This window comes from Bos taurus, chromosome 11 (assembly GCF_002263795.3).
Source record: "Bos taurus isolate L1 Dominette 01449 registration number 42190680 breed Hereford chromosome 11, ARS-UCD2.0, whole genome shotgun sequence".
NCBI lineage: Eukaryota > Metazoa > Chordata > Mammalia > Artiodactyla > Bovidae > Bos > Bos taurus.
This window is the reverse complement of record NC_037338.1, coordinates 63,161,891-63,186,855: the sequence shown is the minus strand read 5'-3', so window position 1 is coordinate 63,186,855 and position 24,965 is coordinate 63,161,891.

Here is a 24,965-nt window from a genome sequence, read left to right as displayed (position 1 = left end):
CTTACCTGCCTCCTGAGAAATTTGTATGTAGGTCAAGAAGCAACAATTAGAACTGGACATGGAACAACAGACTGGTTCCAAATCGGGAAAGAAGTACATCAAGACTGTATATTGTCACTCTGCTTATTTAACTTATATGCAGAGTACATCATGAGAAATGCTGGGCTGGATGAAAGCACAAGCTGGAATAAAGATTGCCAGGAGACATATCAATAACCTCAGATATGCAGATGACACCACCCTTATGGCAGAAAGTGAAAAGGAACTAAAGAGCCTCTTGATGAAAGTGAAAGAGGAGAGTGAAAAAGTTGGCTTAAAACTCAACACATTCAACATAGTTTTGGAGGTTTTGGCCACAGCAATCAGGGCAGAAAAAGAAATAAAAGGAATCCAAATTGGAAAAGAAGAAGTAAAACTCTCACTATTTGCAGATGACATGATCCTCTACATAGAAAACCCTAAAGACTCCACCAGAAAATTACTAGAACTAATCAATGATTATAGTAAAGTTGCAGGATATAAAATCAACACACAGAAATCCCTTGCATTCCTATACACTAATAATGAGAAAACAGAAAGAGAAATTAAGGAAACAATTCCATTCACCATTGCAACAGAAAGAATAAAATACTTAGGAATATATCTGCCTAAAGAAACTAAAGATCTATATATAGAAAACTATAAAACACTGGTGAAAGAAATCAAAGAGGACACTAATAGATGGAGAAATATACCATGTTCATGGATTGGAAGAATCAATATAGTGAAAATGAGTATACTACCCAAAGCAATTTATAGATTCAATGCAATCCCTATCAAGCTACCAATGGTATTCTTCACGGAGCTAGAACAAAAAATTTCACAATTTGTATGGAAATACAAAAAACCTCAAATAGCCAAAGCTATCTTGAGAAAGAAGAATGGAACTGGAGGAATCAACCTACCTGACTTCAGGCTCTGCTACAAAGCCACAGTTATCAAGACAGTATGGTACTGGCACAAAGACAGAAATATAGATCAATGGAACAAAATAGAAAGCCCAGAGATAAATCCACGCACCTATGGACACCTTATCATTGACTAAGGAGGCAAGAATATACAATGGATTAAAGACAATCTCTTTAACAAGTGGTGCTGGGAAATCTTGTCAACCACTTGTAAAAGAATGAAACTAGAACACTTTCTAACACCATACACAAAAATAAACTCAAAATGGATTGAAGATCTAAATGTAAGACCAGAAACTATAAAACTCCTAGAGGAGAACATAGGCAAAACACTCTCTGACATACATCACAGCAGGATCCTCTATGACCCACCTCCCAGAATATTGGAAATAAAAGCAAAAAATAAACAAATGGGACCTAATTAAACTTAAAAGCTTCTGCACATCAAAGGAAACTATTAGCAAGGTGAAAAGGCAGCCTTCAGAATGGGAGAAAATAATAGCAAATGAAGCAACTGACAAACAACTAATCTCAAAAATATACAAGCAACTCCTGCAGCTCAACTCCAGAAAAATAAATGACCCAATCAAAAAATGGGCCAAAGAACTAAATAGACATTTCTCCAAAGAAGACATACAGATGGCTAACAAACACATGAAAAGATGCTCAACATCACTCATTATCAGAGAAATGCAAATCAAAACCACTATGAGGTACCATTTCACGCCAGTCAGAATGGCTGTGATTCAAAAGTCTATAAGCAATAAATGCTGGAGAGGGTGTGGAGAAAAGGGAACCCTCTTACACTGTTGGTGGGAATGCAAACTAGTACAGCCACTATGGAGAACAGTGTGGAGATTCCTTAAAAAACTGGAAATAGAACTGCCTTATGATCCAGCAATCCCACTGCTGGGCATACACACTGAGGAAACCAGAAGGGAAAGAGACACGTGTACCCCATTGTTCATCGCAGCACTGTTTATAATAGCCAGGACATGGAAGCAACCTAGATGCCCATCAGCAGATGAATGGATAAGAAAGCTGTGGTACATATACACAATGGAGTATTACTCAGCCATTAAAAAGAATACATTTGAATCAGTTCTAATGAGGTGGATGAAACTGGAACCTATTATACAGAGTGAAGTAAGCCAGAAAGAAAAACACCAATACAGTATACTAACGCATATATATGGAATTTAGAAAGATGGTAACAATAACCCTGTGTACGAGACAGCAAAAGAGACACTGATGTATAGAACAGTCTTATGGTCTTTGTGGGAGAGGGAGAGGGTGGGAAGATTTGGGAGAATGGCATTGAAACATGTATAATATCATGTATGAAATGAATTGCCAGTCCAGGTTCGATGCACGATACTGGATGCTTGGGGTTGGTGCACTGGGACGACCCAGAGGGATGGTATGGGGAGGGAGGAGGGAGGGGGGTTCAGGATGGGGAACACATGTATACCTGTGGTGGATTCATTTCAATATTTGGCAAAACTAATACAATATTGTAAAGTTTAAAAATAAAATAAAATTAAAAACAAAAACAAAAACTCAACATTCAGAAAAGTAAGATCATGGCATCTGGTCCCATCACTTTATGGCAAATAGATGGGGAAACAGTGGAAACAGTGACAGACTTTATTTTCTTGAGCTTCAAAATCACTGCAGATGGTGATTTCAGCCATGAAATTGAAAGACATTCCTTGGAAGAAAAGTTATGACCAACCTAGACAGCATATTAAAAAGCAGAGACATTACTTTGCCAACAAAGGTCCGTCTAGGCAAAGATATGGTTTTTCCAGTAGTCATGTATGGATGTGAGAATTGGACTATAAAGAAAGCTGAGCACCCGAAGAATTGATGCTTTTGAACTGTGGTGTTGCACTCTTGAGAGTCCCTTGGACTGCAGAGAGATCCAACCAGTCAATCCTAAAGGAAATCAGTCCTGAATATTCATTGGAAGAACTGATATTGAAGCTGAAACTCCAATACTTTGGCCACCTGATGCGAAGAACTGACTCATTTGAAAAGACCCTGATGCTGGGAAAGATTGAAGGTGGGAGGAGAAGGGGACGACAGGGGATGAGATGGCATCACCGACTCAATGAACATGAGTTTGAGTAAACTCCAGGAGTTGGTGATGGACAGGGAGGCCTGGCATGCTGCGGTTCATGGGGTCGCAAAGAGTTGGACACAACTGAGCGACTGAACTGAACTGAACTGAAGACATATGCAGTAGTTTTTATATGATTTGAAAATATCTGAAGTTTCTACTGCTGAAAAAGTCATAGTTCTTGGTGATATTGCTGTATAGGTTGTTTATACTCAAAATGGAATGGAATTCTAAATTTCAATTATACATTAAGGAAAAGAGATATGTTAACTTTTTCCCACTCATGTTCATGGAGCCCCTGACTTTTTCCCTCAGGCCTCCAGTTTGAGAACCACTGCTTTAAGCATATTTTGCCTGTGTCAGCTTTCCTGATAGCTCAGTTGGTAAAGAATCCGCCTGGGTTTGATCCCTGGGTTGAGTCGATCCCTGGATTGAGACAATCCCCTGGAGAAAGGAAAGACTACCTACTCCAGTATTCTGGCCTGGAGAATTCCATGGACTGAATAGTCAATGGGGTCGCAAAGAGTTGGATGCGACTGAGTGACTTTCACTTTCACTTTTTTTGGCCTGCATCTGTTGTATATGGTTTTTATCATCGAATTTTCTCCTGTTTCCAAGTCTGTTTGCACAGGAGCTTCTCTTCCAGGAAGCTTTCTCAGGTTCATCTAAGCAGGTCCCTTCCCTGTGATTCCTTCCCAAGCACCATGAGCTTCTTCCTTCTCATTTTGCCCTCAGTCATAGCATCCTATTTGTGTGTTTTCCCTTTTAAAAAATATTAAATATGGGACTTCCCTGGTGGTCCAGTAGTTACAAATCCAACTTGCAATGCAGAGGATGCAGTTTCCACCCCTAGTCAGGGAACTAAGATCCCACATGACCCAGGGCAGCTGAGCCTGTTTGCCACAACTAGAGAGTCTGCATAACACAGCAAAGATCCTGCACGTGCCACAACTAAGATCTGACACAGCCAGATAAATGAATAAATATTTTTTAAAAATTAAATGTAACTTTTTTCCTGATAATATAAATAATATGGGTTCATTGCAACAATTTTGAACATTACATAAAAGGACAAGGGAGACAATGAAAATCACCCAGACCCCAGTTCTTTGAGATAGCCACTGCTCATATTGTTTTTGTTTAGTTGCTAAACAATTGTATCTGACTCCTTTGCAACTCCAAGGAACACCAGACTCCTCTGTCCATGGGATTTCCCAGACAACAGTACTAGAGTGGGTTGCCATTTCCTTCTCCAGAGGATCTTCCCCACCAGGGATAGAATCCTCATCTCCTATAGTAGCAGGCAGATTCTTTACCATCTGAGCCACCAGGAAAGCCCACTGTTCATATTAGATCAGAATAAATTCTTGATCCCTGTGTGATGTCTTGGTATATGTTGGTCTCCCCTGCTAGAATGTAGCCCTACAAGTGGCGGAGAGTGGGAGGGGAAGAAACTTGTTGGTGTTAAAGGAAAAATAAAATCTGAGGGCCCAGAGGCTGAGCATTGAATGAATTTTTTTTTCTCTCTCCCAGGAGAGCCTGATCTATGGGGGACGAGACTGAAGGAGGGAAAAATTGTCCTTTAAAAGCAAAAATCTTGCTCATCATCTCTTTCCGATATTAACTAGCAAATCAGTGCTGGGTTTGTTGGTTGGGGAAATATTGGGCTATGTGGGGTGCTCACCCTGGGCTTTGGTGTCCATCTGCTTTCTGTGGCACTCAGGTCTATCAGCAGCTGGGTGGCCGTTTCAGGCACCATAATTGGTGTCTGCTCTCCCCCGGGACCTGGAGTGTAGGGGATGTTTAGTAAATATCTGCTGAATCTTTATTCCCCATTATTCCCTCCATGTTCCACTTTGTGATAATGTTTGAAACCCCTCCTTCATCTCTTTGACTCTGCCCACTCCTAGTTCTCTTAAGTAATTGACTTCCCTTCTTTTGTCTCTGAGAGACCTCATTAAGTTTTTCTTTACCTCAGTGGTGATTCCATATCATTTTTCATTCATTTGAAAAATGAATGAAAATTTGTCAGTGATGTCTATTTACTTGGTTTTGTCCTTCACCCCAACAAAAATAACAACTTATTGAGAGCAGAGACAGGACGCCTCCAGTCACATGTCCATTTCCCAGGAAACAATTTGTGGTCTATCACAGGTGCCCAGTAAACACTTATTGATGAAACTTAAAATGAATGATAAAGTAATTTCTCAGACCAAATCCTCCTTCTCATCATAGGCTACAAGACTTTCCTGGTGGGTCTGGGTATTGGTGTGCATGTCCATTCTTTTTTCTTTTTTGGCTGCTCTGGCTCTTCACTGTAGCATGAGAAGGCTTCTCTAGTTTCAGCACGCAGGCCTAGTTTCCCCACAGCATGTGGGATCTTAGTTCCCTGACTAGGAATCGAACCTGTGTCTCCAGCATTGGAAGGTGGATTCTTAACCACTGGACAACCAAGGAAGTTCCACATGTCCATTCTCATTGCAGAAAACCAATCTGCACTAATGTCTGCCCAAGCCCTTCCACTTTCCTGGCTCCTCTTGGTCACAGGTGTTCTAATAATTCAGTGCTGGTTTTGTGCTCACAACACATTTTCAATTCCTGAAATTTGGTTGTGTACTTGAAGAAATTTAAAGATTCAGAACAAGACTAAAGAAGTGAACAGTGATTACAAAACGATGTCTCATAGTAATTATAAAATTATCTATGGTTCCCGTGGTGGTATCAACATTTTACCTCCCCGACAATACATCTACATACATCTATCCATATGCTAACATTATATGTCGCTTCTTTAGTACTATAATCTCAGCAAGTTGCACAGACGCAAGTTGTGTCCACACCAAGTTGCAATACTCATTGACTGATACTGTTGCAGTGATTTTATGTCTCATCATAGCAAAAATACATTTTACACATGATTCTGAATTCACCCACCTATGCAGGTCTGGCAGCTCACCACTCGCACATCATGGTGCCAATCTATTGATTATCAGTTTTCTGATGCTTGGCCCGACCCAAATGCAAGACAGCCACTGTTGACCCACATGGGTTCCTCATTAAATATGTATCTATAAAGTGAGGGTATGGAGCCCTCTGTACATGTGGGGAGTGGTTGCAGATATTCTATTGAGTGTATTTCTAACTGTTAGGTAGAGCTGGGAATTTCTCTCCAACTGTGTAAATGGCAAAGGTTGGATAAAGAGAACTAAGAGTAAGCCAAATTGGCACCAGCCAAAGCAGGAACTGTATGAAGAACAGGTGTAACAGGTCGGCCACATCCAATAAACAGAGTGAAAGGAGATTAAAAGCCAAGATCAGCTAACTGTCCAGGAGAGCTCCCTAAAGACTCCCACCCACCTACTGTCCCCTAGGAAACCAACCCTTGCTTAATTATAATGAGACGGTACCAAACATAGAGAGAGAAGTAGTCAACTAAAGCAGGATATTCTAGGGTTAAGATGTGGTGGGCAATGGAATATTACTCAGCCATAAAAAAGAATGTATTTTGAGTCAGTTCTAATGAGGTGGATAAAACTGGAGCCTGTTGTACAGAATGAAGTAAGTCAGAAAGAGAAACACCAATATAGTATATTAACGTGCATATGTGGAATTTAGAAAGACAGTAACAATCATTCTATATGCAAGGCAGCAAAAGAGACGTAGATGTAAAGAACAGACTTTTCGACTATGTGGGAGAAGGTGAGGTTGGGAAGATATGAGAGAATAACTTTGAAACATGTATATTACCATATGTAAAATAGATGACCAATGCAAGTTCCATGCATGAAGCAGGGCATTCAAAGCCAGTGCTCTGGGACAACCCGGAGGGATGGGGTGGGGAGGGAGATGGGAGGAGGGTTCAGGATGGGTGGATACGTGCACCTGTGACTGATTCATGTTGATGTATGGCAAAACCATCACAATATTGTAAACTAATTATCCTCCAATTAAAAGAAACAATTTTTTAAAAAAGACGTGGTAGACATGAGGGCAGAGAGAAGAGATGCTTGAGCAAAGGACACAGAAGAAGACGACAGGGTTGTGGTGCATGTGGGTTAGACTGCACACCATGTTGTTGAGGTCAGCTGACTCCCATTAGGAGTACACCCTGCCAGGTAGGATTACACACGGGTTATCAAGTGGGAATAAAGTGGAAGTATTTGGATACACGGCTTTGGCCTTTCACTAGGAGTGATCTTGATCGGTGGGTTCCTTTTGGGCTCCAGATGATGATCTTGAGAGTGCAAGCCAGTAATTAGGCATCACTGATACACCAGGTCTCTCCCATATCATCAACGCTTTGTTATTCAAGTGTGCTAATATCTCTGTAGTGGCTCATACAAGTGCCAGCCTCCTCCTCCCTCTTCTCACTTCTCACTTACCTATGATTTCACATCTTACAAGGTCTTCAACTAAAAAAAGGTGGGCTAAGAAACTCTGTGAAACCCCAAATAGTTTTACTTATATACCTGTAAGCACTGGTTTAAGATTTTTTTCCTGGGGAGATTGAAAGAGATGGGAATACCAGACCACTTGACCTGCCTCTTGAGAAACCTGTATGCAGGTCAGGAAGCAACAGTTAGAACTGGACATGGAATAACAGACTGGTACCAAATAGGAAAAGGAGTATGTCAAGGCTGTATATTGTCACCCTGCTTATTTAACTTCTATGAAGAGTACATCATGAGAAACGCTAGGCTGGATGAAGCACAAGCTGGAATCAAGATTGTCAGGAGAAATATCAATAACCTCAGATATGCAGATAACATCACCTTTATGGCAGGAAGTGAAGAGGAACTAAAAAGCCTCTTGATGAAAGTGAAAGAGGAGAGTGAAAAAACTGGCTTAAAGCTCAACATTCAGAAAACTAAGATCATGGCATCCAGTCCCATCACTTCATGGCAAATAGATGTGGAAACAGTGTCAGACTTTATTTTTTTGGGCTCCAAAATCACTGCAGATGGTGATTGCAGCCATGAAATTAAAAGATGCTTACTCCTTGGAAGGAAAGTTATGAACAACCTAGACAGCATATTAAAAAGCAGAGACATTACTTTGCCAACAAAGGTCCATCTAGTCAAGGCTATGGTTTTTCCACTGGTCATGGATGTGAAAGTTGGACTATAGAGAAAGCTGAGTGCCAAAGAATTGATGCTTTTGAACTGTGGTGTTGGAGAAGACTCTTGAGAGTCCCTTGGACTGCAAGGAGATCCAACCAGTCCATCCTAAAGGAGATCAGTCCTGGGTGTTCATTGGAAGGACTGATGTTAAGCTGAAACTCCAATACTTTGGCCACCTCGTGAGAAGAGCTGACTCATTTGAAAAGACCCTGATGCTGGGAAAGAATGAGGGCAGGAGGAGAAGGGGACTACAGAGGATGAGATGGTTGGATGGCATCACTGACTTGATGGACATGGGTTTGGGTCGACTCCGGGAGTTGGTGATGGACAGGGAGGCCTGGCGTGCTGCAGTTCATGGGATCGCAAAGAGACACGACTGAGCGACTGAACTGAACTGAATAGCATAAAATAAGATCTCATAATTTTCTGTACAGTTGGATTTCAATTAGTACTATCTATGAAAGCATCATCTCTCATATCATTAGTTATCAAGAATTAACTCTAGCAGAACAAGTATAAAACACAGTTATAGATATAAATAAGGACACATAGGCATGCATTTTAAATTTAATATTCAGGTGAGGTCATTAAAAATAAACAGAAAGATTTATTGTTACCAGACAGTCCTGAGTTATTTTATTATGGGAAAAATTATAGAGTTTTGTATATTGAAATTCATGAATGCTAAGAAACCAAAAAAAAATTTTGTGGAAAGCTAACAAAGGTCCATCTAGTCAAGGCTATGGTTTTTCCAGTGGTCATGTATGGATGCGAGAGTTGGACTGTGAAGAAGGCTGAGCGCCGAAGAATTGATGCTTTTGAACTGTGGTGTTGGAGAAGACTCTTGAGAGTCCCTTGAACTGCAAGGAGATCCAGCCAGTCCATTCTAAAGGAGATCAGGCCTGGGATTTCTTTGGAAGGAATGATGCTAAAGCTGAAACTCCAGTACTTTGGCCACCTCATGGGAAGAGTTGACTCATTGGAAAAGACTCTGATGCTGGGAGGGATTGGGGGGAGGAGGAAAAGGGGACGACAGAGGATGAGATGGCTGGATGGCATCACCGACTTGATGGACGTGAGTTTGAGTGAACTCCGGGAGTTGGTGATGGACAGGGAGGCCTGGTGTGCTGCGATTCATGGGGTCGCAAAGAGTCGGACACGACTGAGTGACTGAACTGAACTGAACTATAAGTTATTTTTAATAATACACATACGGATGGATGTATTAGAGTAGAAATCAGAAGGAGAATCAGATAGCTATATCTGCTTAAACCAAAAGAAAGAAAAGATTTCACTCGCTCATTGCTAACTAGGTACTGTAGAGAAACCGGGGAATTTAGAGTAGTGACACTATGCTCATGTTTCTAAACTTTGGTCTTCATCAAGCCAAAGTTACTAACCTCCCTCTTGTGTTATACTGGGCATAGGAAAAAAATGGCTTCAATTTCAAAACCAGGTCACTACATCAACAGTTTTGAAATCAATTTTTATAGTTTAATGGCCGATTTCCTCACAGTTCACCGAAACACCAGCTCTTGACCTATTTATTCCTTTCATTTAGATCAAATAAAAGGCTATAAAGAGTCTTGAACCTATTCTACACTTGTGAGTTAAATGAGGGTTCTTTTTAAAAAATCTTCGATTATACCATACACCTAAACAAGGTTGCAAGAAATAGCCCTATTTGAACACCATTCATTTATTTTTTGTATAATAGCATAGACATTTGGAGCTAAAGGGATCTTAGAAATAAAGTAGTCTGTATCAGTCAGGAATATGGATTTTACGATTGACAGAATACGATCTCAAAACATCTTAGGCAAAAAGGAGAGTGGATTGGAATCAATCTTAATGTCCCATAACTGCAGATCAGGCAATATACATGGGTCTCAGTGACACCTGGTCTAAATGCCACCAGAATGATCTCTTACATCTGCTTTTCACTGCATGTTAGCACTTCAACTTCATGTGCCAGAACCAGGACTGCCAAGTGGTTGTGAGCCCCATTCTACACACTTTACCCAGAGATGGTGACTCTTTTCACAGTTCCAGTTCAACAACAAAAACAAACAAACAAAATATCTCAAGTGAGCTTTCTGATCGGTCCAGCTTCGGTCAGGTGCCCCTCCGAACTAATCAGTGATGGCCAGGGAGGTGAATGAAGTCCTGTAAGAAAATGGAGGTCCAACATTTGGAGTGTGGGAGAGAAACAGCTCCTGGAAGAAGGGAGGGAGATGATGGGCAGACACCCCCAAAAAATCCATTCTGACTCATTTTACAGATGTGGAAATTTAGGCTCAGAGAAATTAAGTGACTTACTCAAGGTCACAGCTTGTTCTTAAACTTGGCTCATCTGGCAGTCTGTCAAACACTTGCCTCACTCCCCTACACTGCTGCTCATTCTGTACAAGCTTCATTTCAAGCTCTTTCAGCAGGAAAGACAGCAGGCTAGGGGTGAAGGAGGGTGGGATTAAGGGTCTTATGTTGAACTTCTTGCCAGTCTTTTGCTAAAGTTCTAACTTCACCAGTCTTTCTGTTGTCTAGTTTTGCTTTATTTTCTTAGTGGGGACACCTGAAGCAGGAATCCCCCTTCTGCCCTTGTCAGTCCCAAGGGGCTTCAGCCAAGCTGAAGTTACATAACTATCACCATAACAGCCTACACTGGAGAGAGGACTCACAATATGCCAGAGACTGTGCTTTTGATACATTCTCTCATTTAAGTCTCCTAATAGCCCTGTGAGAGAAGCATTAATATCATCATCACCCTATTTTGGGGCTTTCCAGGTGGCGCTAGTGGTAAGAACCTCCTTGTCAGTGCAGGAGATGCAAGAGACTTGGGTTTGATCCCTGGGTGGGGGAGATCCCCTGGAGGAAGATATGGCAACCCACTCCAGTATTCTTGCCTGAAGAAACCCATGGACAGAGGAGCTATAGCCCACAGGGTTGCAAAGAGACGTGACAGAAAGGACTTAGTACGCATGCATCCCATTTTGCAGTAAGAAAACAGGCAGAGAGAGGTTAATTAATTTGTTGAAAGTTGTAACTGGGAAAGAATGTAGGTATTGTTGGAACCCAGGCAGTTTGATTCCAGGCCCGCTGAAGGCCTGATTGTGTCTGAGACTCCTCAGGTGCCTGCTGACCTAGAGCAGGTTCAAGTCTGGAGATAAACTGTTTAGGCTTTGGAGCTAAATTAGGGTTTGAGAGCTGGTCAACTGCTCACTAGCCTTGTGATTTTGGGGAAATAAGTTCTTAGCCATTAATCTTTGCCGTGGTTTTCTTAAAAAAAACAACAAAACACTTATTTTTATTTATTTATTTGGCTGCATTAGGTCTTAGTTGCTGCATGTGGAATCTAGTTCACTGACCAGAGATCAAACGTGGGCTTCCTGCATTGAGATTGAGGTGTCTTAGCCACTAGACCACCAGGGAAGTCCCCTACCTTGGTTTTCTTATGTGTAAAGTGAAGGTAGTAGTATCTGCCTCAAAGTCTTGTAAAGACTGAGTGAGATAAGATGTTAGAGCCAACAGCAGAGTGCCTGGCAGAAAATAAATTTCAAAAAGGTCATTTTAGTTTTGAGTCTTATTCTTGGGGGCTGGGTCTGACTTTTGGGCACCCAAATCCTTACACTTTTTTGAAGAGTATGAGGGTAGCTTATGTAAATAGGATTGTTTGTGACCTGAAGCTTGACCTTGATCCACCTTCAACCTGGGCTGGCTGGAGGAAAGTGGGTTTGGTAACTCAGGAAGGCATGTGGACATGGTGGCAGGAGAGAGGAGACCCTTGCCCTCCACAGATGGTGCTGAAAAAGACAAGGCTGCCAGTTACCCTCTACTCCCTTCTCATCAATCAGGGGACTCTTTCTTTCCTTTGGAGGATATTGCTGTGGTCCTTGTTTTTTTCTTTCCTTTGTCATGGCTGCACCAGGTTTATTTCTGATATCATCTGATTTGTGCCATATTCAGGCCCCTCCCAACCTGAGGGTTGGCCCTGGCAGAGCAAAATGCCTCCTGGATCTGTGTAATGATTGCACAAGTCCAACCTTACTTCCAGCCTCTCACATCCATTCTCACCTCCAAATATTTTAGCCACAAAAGGTATGCCTTTTGTTAAAACTTTAACCAGTTTTTGCCTGGATTTTTTTCAGGTCCGAGGTCTAGGAGCTCTTTCTGATTTGTGTGGCTGATAAAGGGTTGCATTTTTACTCCAGACAGGACCCACAGCAAAGAGGCGAGCGGTCAGCCATTCCACAGATGGGAACAAGAGCAAAAAGATGACCAAAGAGATGACACAGTGGATGAATGAAAGATGCCAGTGTCCTTTCAAATATTGTAATGATCAAAATTTTGCTTTAGAATGTGTGTGCATGTATCTTTGTATGAACGTCATATCTGAAAATACCTCCCCCCACCACCTCACTTTCCCTGCAGGCCTTTTTATTGTAAGCAAGCAGCCCAGCACCCAAAGACATTACAGAAGTTTGTGATTCCTTCAGCTAAGATGGTTTGACCTATATATAAGAAAAATCCCAGCTAGTCCAGACTCTCCGAAAGTGGAACTATATAACACATTTCCCTGAGATAAAATGCCATGAAATCCTCTTGGTTTTTTCCAGGAACCCTTGAGTCCTTAAAGGGACAGAACTTAAGGCAATGGGAAGAGGGGGAAAACAAACAAACAAACAAAAACTCACGCAACCTGTGAAAGAAAAACGAAAGAACCGAAGGGAGCAGATTATGAGAAAGAGTGAAATAAAATCAACAGAAAAGGACAGGGAAACCCAATGGAGGAGCCAATCAGAAGCGAGAAGGAACTGCTGGACATGCACACACACACAGACACACACACACACACACACACACACATTTTCAAGAAAAAGGTGCAAAGGAAACAAAACTGTTTGTTGTGGAAAAGGGAAGGGGGGCGGGGAGGGAGAAAAGAATGAAGAGAGAGAAGCAGATTGAAATCTCAAGATCTAGAGCGGGTCAAGCTGGAAGGACTGGCAGAGTGAGAACCAAGGACTTGGTGGGGAATCCCATAGCGATCTGTTTACAAAAAGATAGGCCTATGGAAATTCCACAAGTGACTTTCGAGATTCAAATCCGAAATAGAGAAGGACCCAAAGCACACACTATCTGTGTGTATTTTAACCGCCGGACGAGCTTCTATCTAGAGGAAATTCTCCCCAGCCTTGAACAGACACTGAAATTTTACGTTTCAACAGACCTAAATACCCTCCACGTGGCCTCCAACAGTGCCTGGGGGGCCGGCCAGTGGCCGCGGTCCCGCCCCCTACCTCCGGGAGCCCCGCGGGCACGCGCAGCGCGCGGGGGCCGCCCCCTCGGAACTCCCCTCGCATTGTCTGTGCGCCAGGGAGTCTCCGCTTCCCCTGCGCGCTCCGGGTTATTGTTCTCCCTGCGCCCGCGGGGAGAAAGGAGGGATGGGTGGGAAGGGGGCGGCGGTGGCGTGCGGTGGCCACCTGGGCAGGGGCGCCTGGATCCTGGAATCGTGCACACGGGGGTGGGTCCGTCCAATGCCACCTGAGGCGGGGGGGTCGGGAGGATGCGGGGGCCGCCTCGCGCCTCCCCAGGCCCGTTCCTGTCCCGCAGGTCCCCAGCTCCTGGGTGACAGCCGGACAGGCTGGGAGCGGGAAGCCGGGCGGGCGTCCCGGTGCCGCGCAGTGGCTCCCGCGGCCGCCTGGCCGCTTGCAGCTCAGGGGAGGGACGCTGTGACGCACCCTCCGGGTATTAGAACACTTCACCTTCTATTTATAGACACTCCTCCAACCGCAGACCTAGCTCTCCTTCCCTCCGTCGTGAAGGAAAGGACGAAAAATCCTACCTAGAATGGAAGCTCCTAATACGCAGTGATAAGGAAGAATTCCATTTTGCGCGTTCCTTTATAATTCCAACTATTAATTGCAGGTCTAGGGAGCTCTCTCTGGCACAGGGAATTTCTGAAGCTTTAAAACCTAGGCGACTTTATTTTATATGTCTCCTAAACATATCAAATAAATTCGTCTCTTGGGAGTTCATGAAATATTCGCCAAGAATTTGCTCAAACTGGGTAAGGCACAAACCCACTGAATTCAGAGAAAGGGTGCTTCTATCTGGTTTTCTGTATTTACTAAAAACTAGTAATTCTAACCATAAAATTTATTTGGGAGGGGACGTATTTGGAGGGAAAATATTGCACATTTCAAACAAAAGTAAAGTTTGCCTTAGGGTTTGGTGTTTTTTTTTTTTTTTTTTTTAATTGGTGCTTTTGGATACTGACTTTATGCTCTTAGATGTACACCATCCATGTAATTATAGGTGATTAAAAATAATTCTTACCTAGTCATAGTAACATTTGCAGTAATTAAAACAGGGGATTTTTTAAAACTGTAATTTATTTCTCATAATTTGGTTGTTTGTGCTGCAGTCAACACTTAAAAGGAAGCCTGATCGTTATCTTTCATCTTGGTTTCTATTCAGTTTCACTTTCTAAACTCCAGAGTCAACCAAAGAAATACTGCCCTTTACATTTATTAACAAAAAAGATATACATATGTAAATATAAGCATTTTATATGCCTTTTTGAAAGGCTTTTTTTTAGAGCCACAAAATTGAGAGCAATGTACAGAGATTTGCCAGATAGCCTCTGCCCCTACCCAAGCATAGCCTCTCCCATCATCATTATCACTCACCAGAATTATACATTTTTTACCAAGGATGAGCCTACCTTTACAAATCTATCACCCAAAGTCCATAGTTTACCTTAAGGTTCATTCTTGGCCTTGTACATTATATGGGTTTGGACATTATAATACAAAGTCTTTTCACTGCTCTAAAAATCCTCTAAACTCTCTATAGGTCCATTTTTAAAAGCCTAGCTTAACCACAGATTGCTTACCATGCAGACAATTCTAAGACCACAAAATGCAAGCAGAATGCCCCGTGTGGCATTCCTGCTAACACCTAGTGTGTAAAGTGACGGGTATCTGTATGTGAAAGCAATATAGTTGACCATTGAACAAAGCAAGGAGGTTGGAACACTGACCTTCCTATGCCCTGTGCAGTCAAAGATCCCAGTATAATTTAAAGTGGGCCCTACATATCCCCAGGGCTTCCCTGGTGGCTCAGTGGTAAAGAATCTGCCTGGGATTCAGGAGACGCCAGTATTATCCCTGAGTTGGGAAGATCCCTGGAGAAGGAAATGGCAACCCACTCCAGTATTCTTGCCTGGGAAATCTCATGGACAGAGGAGCCTGGCCGGCTACGGTCCATAGAGTCACAAAGAGTGGGACATGACTGAAGCAACTTTGTACACACGCACACAGTTCAAACCTTGTTTAAGGGCCAACTGTATTAAAACATTATTTTACTATACAAAAATCATATGCTATTACTGTAGAAGCATTTAATAAACTTTAAGAGCAAGCAAGAGCAACCACAATAGCAGTTGTTAGTGCTTTATAAAATATCCATTTGATAGTAGATCACCCTGTGAGAGACAATTTGGCAATAGCCATCACATTTTAAAACATATTAATATTTGCCCTTGGACCCAGCAATTCCTCTCCTGGGAATATATGCTACAGATGCAGTACACACATGTGAAGTCATTGGTTTGTTGCAGGGTTTGTACTAACAAAAAGTTAGAAACAGTATAAATGCCCTACAATTATGATGCATCCATATACACCCATATTCCATAGGCTTGAAGAAGATTAAAGCAACCTCTTTTTGTGCTGACACACTATTAAGTAAAAAAAGAAACGTGCAGAAACAGTATAAAATATCATCAATTACATTACAAAAATAAATATAATGCTATGTTAATTTTATAAATATCAAATGGATATTTATATGGAAATATTTATAAACTGGTAGCAATGTTTGCCTCCTGTGAGGTAACTAAGAGGCTAGAATGGGAGACAAACATTTTCTATTATCTATCCTTTTGTATCTTTGAATTTTGTTCCATAAGGATGCATCATCAATTTGCAAGTTTTTAGTCTAAAATTACTTTTAAATTCCTTTCTAAATTTACCTACATATGATAGGTCTCTCTTTAGTTTGTAGAAGTTCTACATTTGGGATTATTGTCATTTTAGAGAAGTTTACTGTGATGAAACAATATTAAATTAAACTAAACTAAGCTAAACTTTTATCCTCAGCACTCTTTTATTCTAGCTCTACCTGATCCGTGCATGAGTCATCACAGAAATGCTTTACCCAGAGGTTGCTAGCACTTTAAAAGAAGATTCTCAGTTATTGATATATATTTTTCTCTATTCATGTGGCATGTTATGAATGGGAGTAATGGCAAAGTTAATGGCCTATTGAGTATCTATTATAAAATAATTACTTAAAGATATTTTTTTATAACTCATCTATTTTATTTTGCACTAGACTGTCACTTAATGCAAGGGACTGTTTATCAGAAGTCATATTTTTGTGACTACAATGACCTACAATGACTTTTTGTGCTAGAGATCAAGTGGTTAGGTTTCAAACTATTCCAGTGGGATAATGGTGCACAGAGTGTTTCTGCTTCTGTTTTTTTTTTTTTTTTTTTAAACTTTACATAATTGTATTAGTTTTGCCAAATATCAAAATGAATCTGCCACAGGTATACATGTGTTCCCCATCCTGAACCCTCCTCCCTCCTCCCTCCCCATACCATCCCTCTGGGTCGTCCCAGTGCACTAGCCCCAAGCATCCAGTATCGTGCATCGAACCTGGACTGGCAACTCATTTCATACATGATATTTTACATGTTTCAATGCCATTCTCCCAAATCATCCCACCCTCTCCCTCTCCCACAGAGTCCATAAGACTGTTCTATACATCCGTGTCTCTTTTGCTGTCTCGTACACAGGGTTATTGTTACCATCTTTCTAAATTCCATATATATGCATTAGTATACTGTATTGGTGTTTTTCTTTCTGGCTTACTTCACTCTGTATAATAGGTTCCAGTTTCATCCACCTCATTAGAACTGATTCAAATGTATTCTTTTTAATGGCTGAGTAATACTCCATTGTGTATATGTACCATAGCTTTCTTATCCATTCATCTGCTGATGGACATCTAGGTTGCTTCCATGTCCTGACTATTATAAACAGTGCTGCGATGAACATTGGGGTACACGTGTCTCTTTCCCTTCTGGTTTCCTCAGTGTGTATGCCCAGCAGTGGGATTGCTGGATCATAAGGCAGTTCTATTTCCAGTTTTTTAAGGAATCTCCACACTGTTCTCCATAGTGGCTGTACTTTTAAAAGTCAAAAAACAGAAGCATCAGGGTAGATGAGAGGTGTGCACCAAAAAGCTATACCAGACATGAGATAAATTATGTTTTCAATTCCATTGTAGATATTTCTTTTTTCCCCCTTCCAGCTTCATTGAGATATAATTTACATATAATATTGTGTACGTTTAAGGTGTACAAAGTGTTGACTTGATACCCTTACCTATTGCAAAATCATATTGCAGGTATAAGTTCATGTAAGTTTGTGCCATTACCCTTCAACATAACAACAGGACTAGGTGCGGGATTGACTTTGCCAAGATGGTTTTCTTCAGAGGAACCAGCACCAAAGCCTTGTGATGAAGGTGATGATGAAGATAAAGAGGAGAGATATCTTTGAACAAGTACAACTATTACTCACTATATGAACTAATGCACGTAGGGCACTTTGCAAGAGTCTGGCAGAGAAAGGGGGCTCAACATAGAATTATTATTGGAATGAGGAGAGGTTTATTGTCTCCTGGGTCACAAGTTGTGTTTGGGGTCATAAGGGCTGCCCACGTTCCACTATTCTTAAGAGCTGCCAAGTCCCTGTGCAATGTTTCCCACCTACAGGTACCACCACAGTGAACCGTGTTCATGATTTGTTCTATCTCTAGGCACCAGTTACACTACTGTTAATACAGGTAGAGAGTGCTGGCATGCTGCTGTCCATGGGGTCACAAAGAGCCGGACATGACTGAGTGACTGAATAACAAGAGAGTTTTTAAATCATTAATTCAAGCTGGTTTTGCTCTCTACTTTAGCTAAGCTTTGTTCAAAGCAATAATCATGGCTTTTAGGTGTCAGTGACATACGTAATATGCATATAATATTTTATGGCAGAAAGTGAAGAGGAACTAAAAAGCCTCTTGATGAAAGTGAAAGTGGAGAATGAAAAAGTTGGCTTAAAGCTCAACATTCAGAAAACGATCATGGCATCCGGTCCCATCACTTCATGGGAAATAGATGGGGAAACAGTGTCAGACTTTATTTTTCTGGGCTCCAAAATCACTACAGATGGTGACTGCAGCCATGAAATTAAAAGATGCTTACTCCTTGGAAGGAAAGTTATGACCAACCTAGATAGCATATTCAAAAGCAGAGACATTACTTTGCCAACAAAGGTTCGTCTAGTCAAGGCTATGGTTTTTCCTGTGGTCATGTATGGATGTGAGAGTTGGACTGTGAAGAAGGCTAAACGCTGAAGAATTGATGCTTTTGAACTGTGGTGTTGGAGAAGACTCTTGAGAGTCCCTTGGACTGCAAGTAGATCCAACCAGTCCATTCTGAAGGAGATCAGCCCTGGGATTTCTTTGGAAGGAATGATGCTAAAGCTGAAACTCCAGTACTTTGGCCACCTCATGGGAAGAGTTGACTCATTGGAAAAGACTCTGATGCTGGGAGGGATTGGGGGCAGGAGGAGAAAGGGATGACAAAGGATGAGATGGCTGGATGGCATCACTGACTCGATGGACGTGAGTCTGGGTGAACTCCGGGAGTTGGTGATGGACAGGGAGGCCTGGCGTGCTGCGATTCATGGGGTTGCAAAGAGTCAGACACGACTGAGCAACTGACCTGATCTGATCTGATATCACACTAGAATAAAAAATGCTTGTCTGTGAACCTGCTGAAAGTATGTTGACTCATGTAGCTTATTGACCCAATTGCCGTGTAACTGTCTTCCGTAACTTGAAGTGGACCCTGTGAGCCACTTGGCAGATATTCCTCCTCTTCATGGCTTCCCTGGTGGCTCAGTAGTAAAGAATCCACTTGCCAATGCAGGAGATGTAGGTTCTATCCCTGGGTCAGGAAGGTCCCCTATAGACAAAGATGGTAACCCATTCCAGTATTCTTGCCTGGGAAATCTCATGGACAGAGGAGTCTGGTGGGCTATGGTCCAAGGGGTCACAAAGAGTTACACATGACTTAGCTACTAAACAACAATAGTGACAACTCCCCTTCACATCCTAGATTTGGTTGGGGTGGCTGCTTCAGAAGCAGTAACAGTGTGCTAATCACTGTTGCACTGTGTGCAACTGTGTGCACTGTGTGCACACACTTTCGGAGCAGAAAGCTCTTCTGGCTCCTGGCCATGTGTAATTAGACCTGCATGTATTCATGTGTCTGTGCGTCCATGATTCAGGTGGACGTTTGCACTGCAGTTGATCTCAGCTCAGAAAGGACACTCTCTGATAAATATACTCCAGTCAGTTATTGAAGAACCAGAGCACCTTATGTGGGTAGTGAAGATGTCAAAAAGATGGGAGTGTTTTGGGGGAAAAGCCCCAGTTTGTGTGACCTCTGTGGCAAAGCCTCAGGTTACAGAAGAGTGAGAGGTTGTGGAAAACCTTATCTTTGGGCATCAGCCTAAGATATATTGGCTTAGATTAAATCATGCATACAAAAGAATATAAGGCATACCTCGTTTTTATTTCACTTCAAGGTATTGCCTTTCCTGGATGTGTTTTCTGCAAATTCAAGGTTTATGGCAACCCTATATTGATCAAGTCTATTGGTGCCATTCTTTCCAACAGCATTTGCTCACTTTGTGTCTTTGTGTGACATTTTGGTAATTTGTGGAAATTTTCAAACTTTTTCCTTATTCTGTTTGTTATGGTGATCTGTGATCAGTGATCTTTGATGTTACCGTTGTTTTGGGGAACCACAAACAACAACCATATAAGACAGAAAACAATTGATAAATGTTGTGGTGTCTGCTTTACTCTTCTCCTGTCCCTCCCTCTCCTTGGGCCTTCCTATTCTCTGAGGCACAATGATGTTGAAATTAGACCAGTTAATGACCCTACATTGGCCTCTAAATGTTCTAATGATAGAAAGAGTCGCATGTTTCTCACTTTAAATCAAAAGTTAGAAATGATTAAGCTTAGTGAGGAAGATCAAAGAAGGCAATGGCAACCCACTCCAGTACTCTTGCCTGGAAAATTCCATAGACGGAGGAGCCTGGTAGGCTGTAGTCCATGGGGTCGCTAAAAGTCGGTCATGACTGAGTGACTTCACTTTCACTTTTTCTTTCATGCATTGTAGAAAGAAATTGGCAACCCATTCCAGTGTTCTTGCCTGGAGAATCCCAGGGACAGGGGAGCCTGGTGGGCTGCTGTCTATGGGGTCGCAGAGAGTCGGACACGACTGAAGCGACTTAGCAGCAGCAGCAGCAGTGAGAAAGATATGTCAAAAGCTGTGATAGGCTAAAAGCTAAGCCAAGTTGTGAATGCAAAGGAAAACTTTTTGAAGGAAATTAAAAGTGCGACTCCAGTGAACACACAATGATAAGAAAATAAAACAGGCTTACTGCTGGCATGGAGAAAATTTTAGCCATCTGGAGAGAAGATCAAAGGAGCCACAACATGCCCTTAAGCCAAAGCCTAAGCCAGAGCAAGGCCCTAACTCTAACTCTCTTCAATTCAGTGAAAGCTGAGAGAGGTGAGGAAGCTGCAGAAGAAAAATCTGAAGCTGTTAGATGTTGGTTCATGAGATTTAAGGAAAGAAGCCATCTCCAGAACATCAAAGTGGAAGGTGAAGCAGTAAGTGCTGACATAGAAACTTCAGCAAGTCATTCAGAAGATCCGGCAAGATAACTAATGAAGGTGGCTATACTAAACAACAGATTTTCAATGTGGATGAAACAGCCCTCTATTGGAAGAAGATATCATTTAGAGCTTTCACAGCTAGAGAGGAGAAGTCAATGCCTGATTTCAAAGCTTCAAAAGACAAGCTGACTCTCTTGTTAAGGGCTAATGCAGCTGGTAACTTGAAGTCAAAGTCAATGTTAATTTACCATTCCAGAAATCCCAGAGCCTTTAAGAATTATTCTAAACCTACTCTGCCTGTGCTCTATAAATGGAAAAATAAAGCCTAGGTGATAGCTCTCTCTTTAGTACATAGTCTTCTGAACATTTTAAGCCTACTGTTAAGACCTATTGTTCAGAAAGATTCCTTTCAGCTCCTTGACAATGTACCTGGTTACCCAATAGTTGGGATGGAGATGTACAATGAGATTAATGTTTTCATGCCTGCTAACACAACATTCATTCTGTAGCCCATGAATCAAGGAATAGTTTCTACTTTCAAGTCTTATTATTGAAGAAATAGATTTCATCATGCTCTAGCTGCCATAGATAGTGATTTCTCTGATGAATCCAGGCAAAATCAGTCGAAAACCTTCTAAAAAGGATTTACCATTGTATACTCTGTTAAGAACATTTGTGATTCATGGGAAGAGATCAAAATATCAACATTAGCCAGAGTTTGGAAGAATTTGATTTCAACCCTCCAAATTACTTTGAGGGTTCGAGACTTCAGTTGAGGAAATAACTGCAGAAGTCATACAAATACCAGGAGAACTAGAGTTAGAAGTGCAGCCTGAAGATGTGACTAAACTGTAATCTCATGATAAAACTTTGACAGATGAGGAATTGCTTCTTATAGATGAGCAAAGAAAGTGGTTTCTTGAGATGGAATCTACTCCTGGTAAAAATACTGTGAAGATTGTTGAAATGACAAAAAAGGATTTAGAATATTACATAAACTCAGTTGATAGAGCAGTCACAGGGTTTTATAGGATTGAGTGCAATTTGAAAGAAGTTATCCTCTGGGTAAAATATTATCAAACAGAATTGCATGCTAGAGAAACTTTTTGTGATAGGAAGACTCAATCAATGCGGCAAACTTCACTGTTGTCTCATTTTAATAAATTACCACAGCTGCCCCAACCCTCAGCCACTACCACCCTGATCAGCCAGCAGTCATCAACAAGAGGAAACCAGGAAACCAGGAAAGTGCTTATGACTCTCTGAAGGTGCAGGTGATGGTTACCTTTTTCTTTAAACAATAAAGTATTTTTAAATTAAGGTAAGTATATACATATATATTTTAGACATAATGCTATTGCACACTTAATAGACTACGGAGAAGTGTAAATATAACCTTTATGTGCACTGAGAAACCAAAAAATTCATGACTCACTTTATTTTGATATTTGCTTTATTGTACTGGTCAGCAGTTAAAGATTTCGCCTGTAATGTGGAGGAGATGCAGGAGACACAGGTTCGATTCCGGATCAGGCAGATCTCCTGGAGGACAGCATGGCTGCTCAGTCCAGTATTCTTGCCTGGAGAATCCCATGGACCTGAGCCTAGTGGACTACAGTCCACAGGGTCACAAAGAGTCAGGATACGACTGAAGCAACTGAGCACTGGTCTGGAACCAAACTTGCAAACAGTCTCAAATTTATTTGGGCCATTTCTTAAAATCAGTTAAAAACTCCAAAGCATTTGTCTCTGATGTGTGCCTGAATAAAATGAAAGGGTATTGTTTACGAAATTCAAAAATTGGCCACTCATATGTCTACCACCCCAGCTTAAGAAACAGGCTATTACCAGCCCCTTAGGAAGTGCCTGTGTGCCCATTTCTGAACATATCTGCCTCCATGGCTTCTCTTGGGAACTACCTTTCTGAATTTTATTTTGCTTTATAGCTGTAATGGTTATGTATGTATTCCTGAATAACATAGTATTTGATTTTATCTGCCTTTGAACTAGAAATAGATGGAATCTTTGACAACTTGGTATTTTTTTGCTCTGCATTCTATTTTGAGCCTCATCTAGTTCCTTCTTTTCTCTCCTCTTCCCAGACCTCCAGCCCAGATCCCCTCTGGGATTCTTGCATTTATCTCCTGACCAGGATCTCTTGACAGACTCTTCCCTCCAGAATTCACTTTGCAAACCACCACCAAATCCTCACCTTCAAATGGGAAGTTATATTTAAAACTATTTTCTAGCAGTGTATTCAAGTGGCCTGAGAAATGTTTATCTTTAAAATTTTGCACACAAAAAACATTTTGTATGACTATAGATTACAATGGAGATGGAAATGGCAACCCACTCCAGTATTCTTACCTGGAGAATCCCATGGACAGGGGAGCCCGGTGGGCTGCTGTCCATGGGGTCACACAAAGTCTGACATGACTGAAGTGACTTAGCATGCATGCATGCATAGATTACAAATCACACAAAATTTTAACAATGACTCTCTCTGGATGGTAGGATGATAAATAGCTTTTTTGTGTGTGTGTGATTTTTTCTATTCGCCAACTGTTCAGTGGAAGCTTAGGATGCAAGGTTCAGGTCTTCCCTGCTTTTATCTTCTCCTGGTGACTTAGCAGCAGCAGCAGTGGTTTCTGAGGTCTGGCCTGGTGAACAGGTGGGCGTGTGGGGTACAAGAGCAGAACATGGAGACCCTTTCTCAACGACACTCGTATTCAAAGCCACAGCCTTTCTTTTCCATCCCCAAGCCAGCACATCATTATTTCCTCTGAGTGAGGCAACCGGGCCCTTCAACCATTCTTGGAAACAGTGCCAGGATCGTATGCCACCTTGCAAACACACAGGAGCCTGCACTCAGAAGGGCTTTCTGCTGCTATGCTGTCTTGATGTTATTTTTGAACCTATGTTTTGTATGTGAAATTGGGTGAGACAGTGGAGCAGAGGGCATATTCATGCATTGTATGTTTGCTGTTCCTGTTGCCACATGAGCACAGACTTCTGGTTGTCCCAAGTGTTTGTGAGTTCGGCAAGATGTAAGAGTGTTTCATCTTTGATTGAGTAAGCAGGGGCGCTGGCAGCCCTGAGAGGTCATGCCTTCCATTCAAACCAGGACTTGTTCTGAAGCAAGAAAAAGGGCCATAGCATTCTAAAGACATGAATAGCCACGGAATCTTATATCCTGAAAATGAAGACACAGAAGGAAAGGGAAATATAGGGCACTCCATAGTTCCTTTTCCTTTTAGTCCTTCCTTACTCTTCAGAAAGTTGAAAGTAGAGGGTTGAGCATATATCAAGAAGTGAAATAAAAACAACTCGAATTGGTTTTGTGCAGTAGTTTCCATTGTTCTGGTAAGAATGGACTACATAAGCACCTACAATCTACAAAATATGAATTAGATCTTTTTAATGTTTCTGCTTATAAGTTGAATGCTCTTATACTTGCATTTAAAGTGGATATTCTAATATAAAAATAATGAAATTCAGGCTAATATTTTTAATTTTTGTTTACTTTTTGTTTTGTTTAGTCACTAAGTTGAGTCCGACTCTTTGGGACCCCATAGACTGTAGCCTGCCAGACTCCTCTGTCCATGGGATTTCCAGGCAAAAATACTGGAGTGGGTTGTCATTTCCTTCTCCAAGGAACCTTCCTGACCCAGGCATCAAACCTGTGTCTTCTGCATTGGCAGGCGTGTTCTTTACCACAAGCCATGAGGGAAGTCCCTTTGTTTACTTAGAATAACATGAAACAACAATTTTTTTTTAAACATGGCAAGTTGAGAGAGACTGTGGGAAAACTATTAACAGTACCTTTTGGGCCACCCCTCCCCCCACTGCAAATTATAATTCCAAACCTATAGTTTATGTTGCCTTGCAGCTCAAGAAATCCCAGGCTTTTTCTCTAAAACTTTTGTCTCTGCCGTGACTTCCTAAAGTCCATTT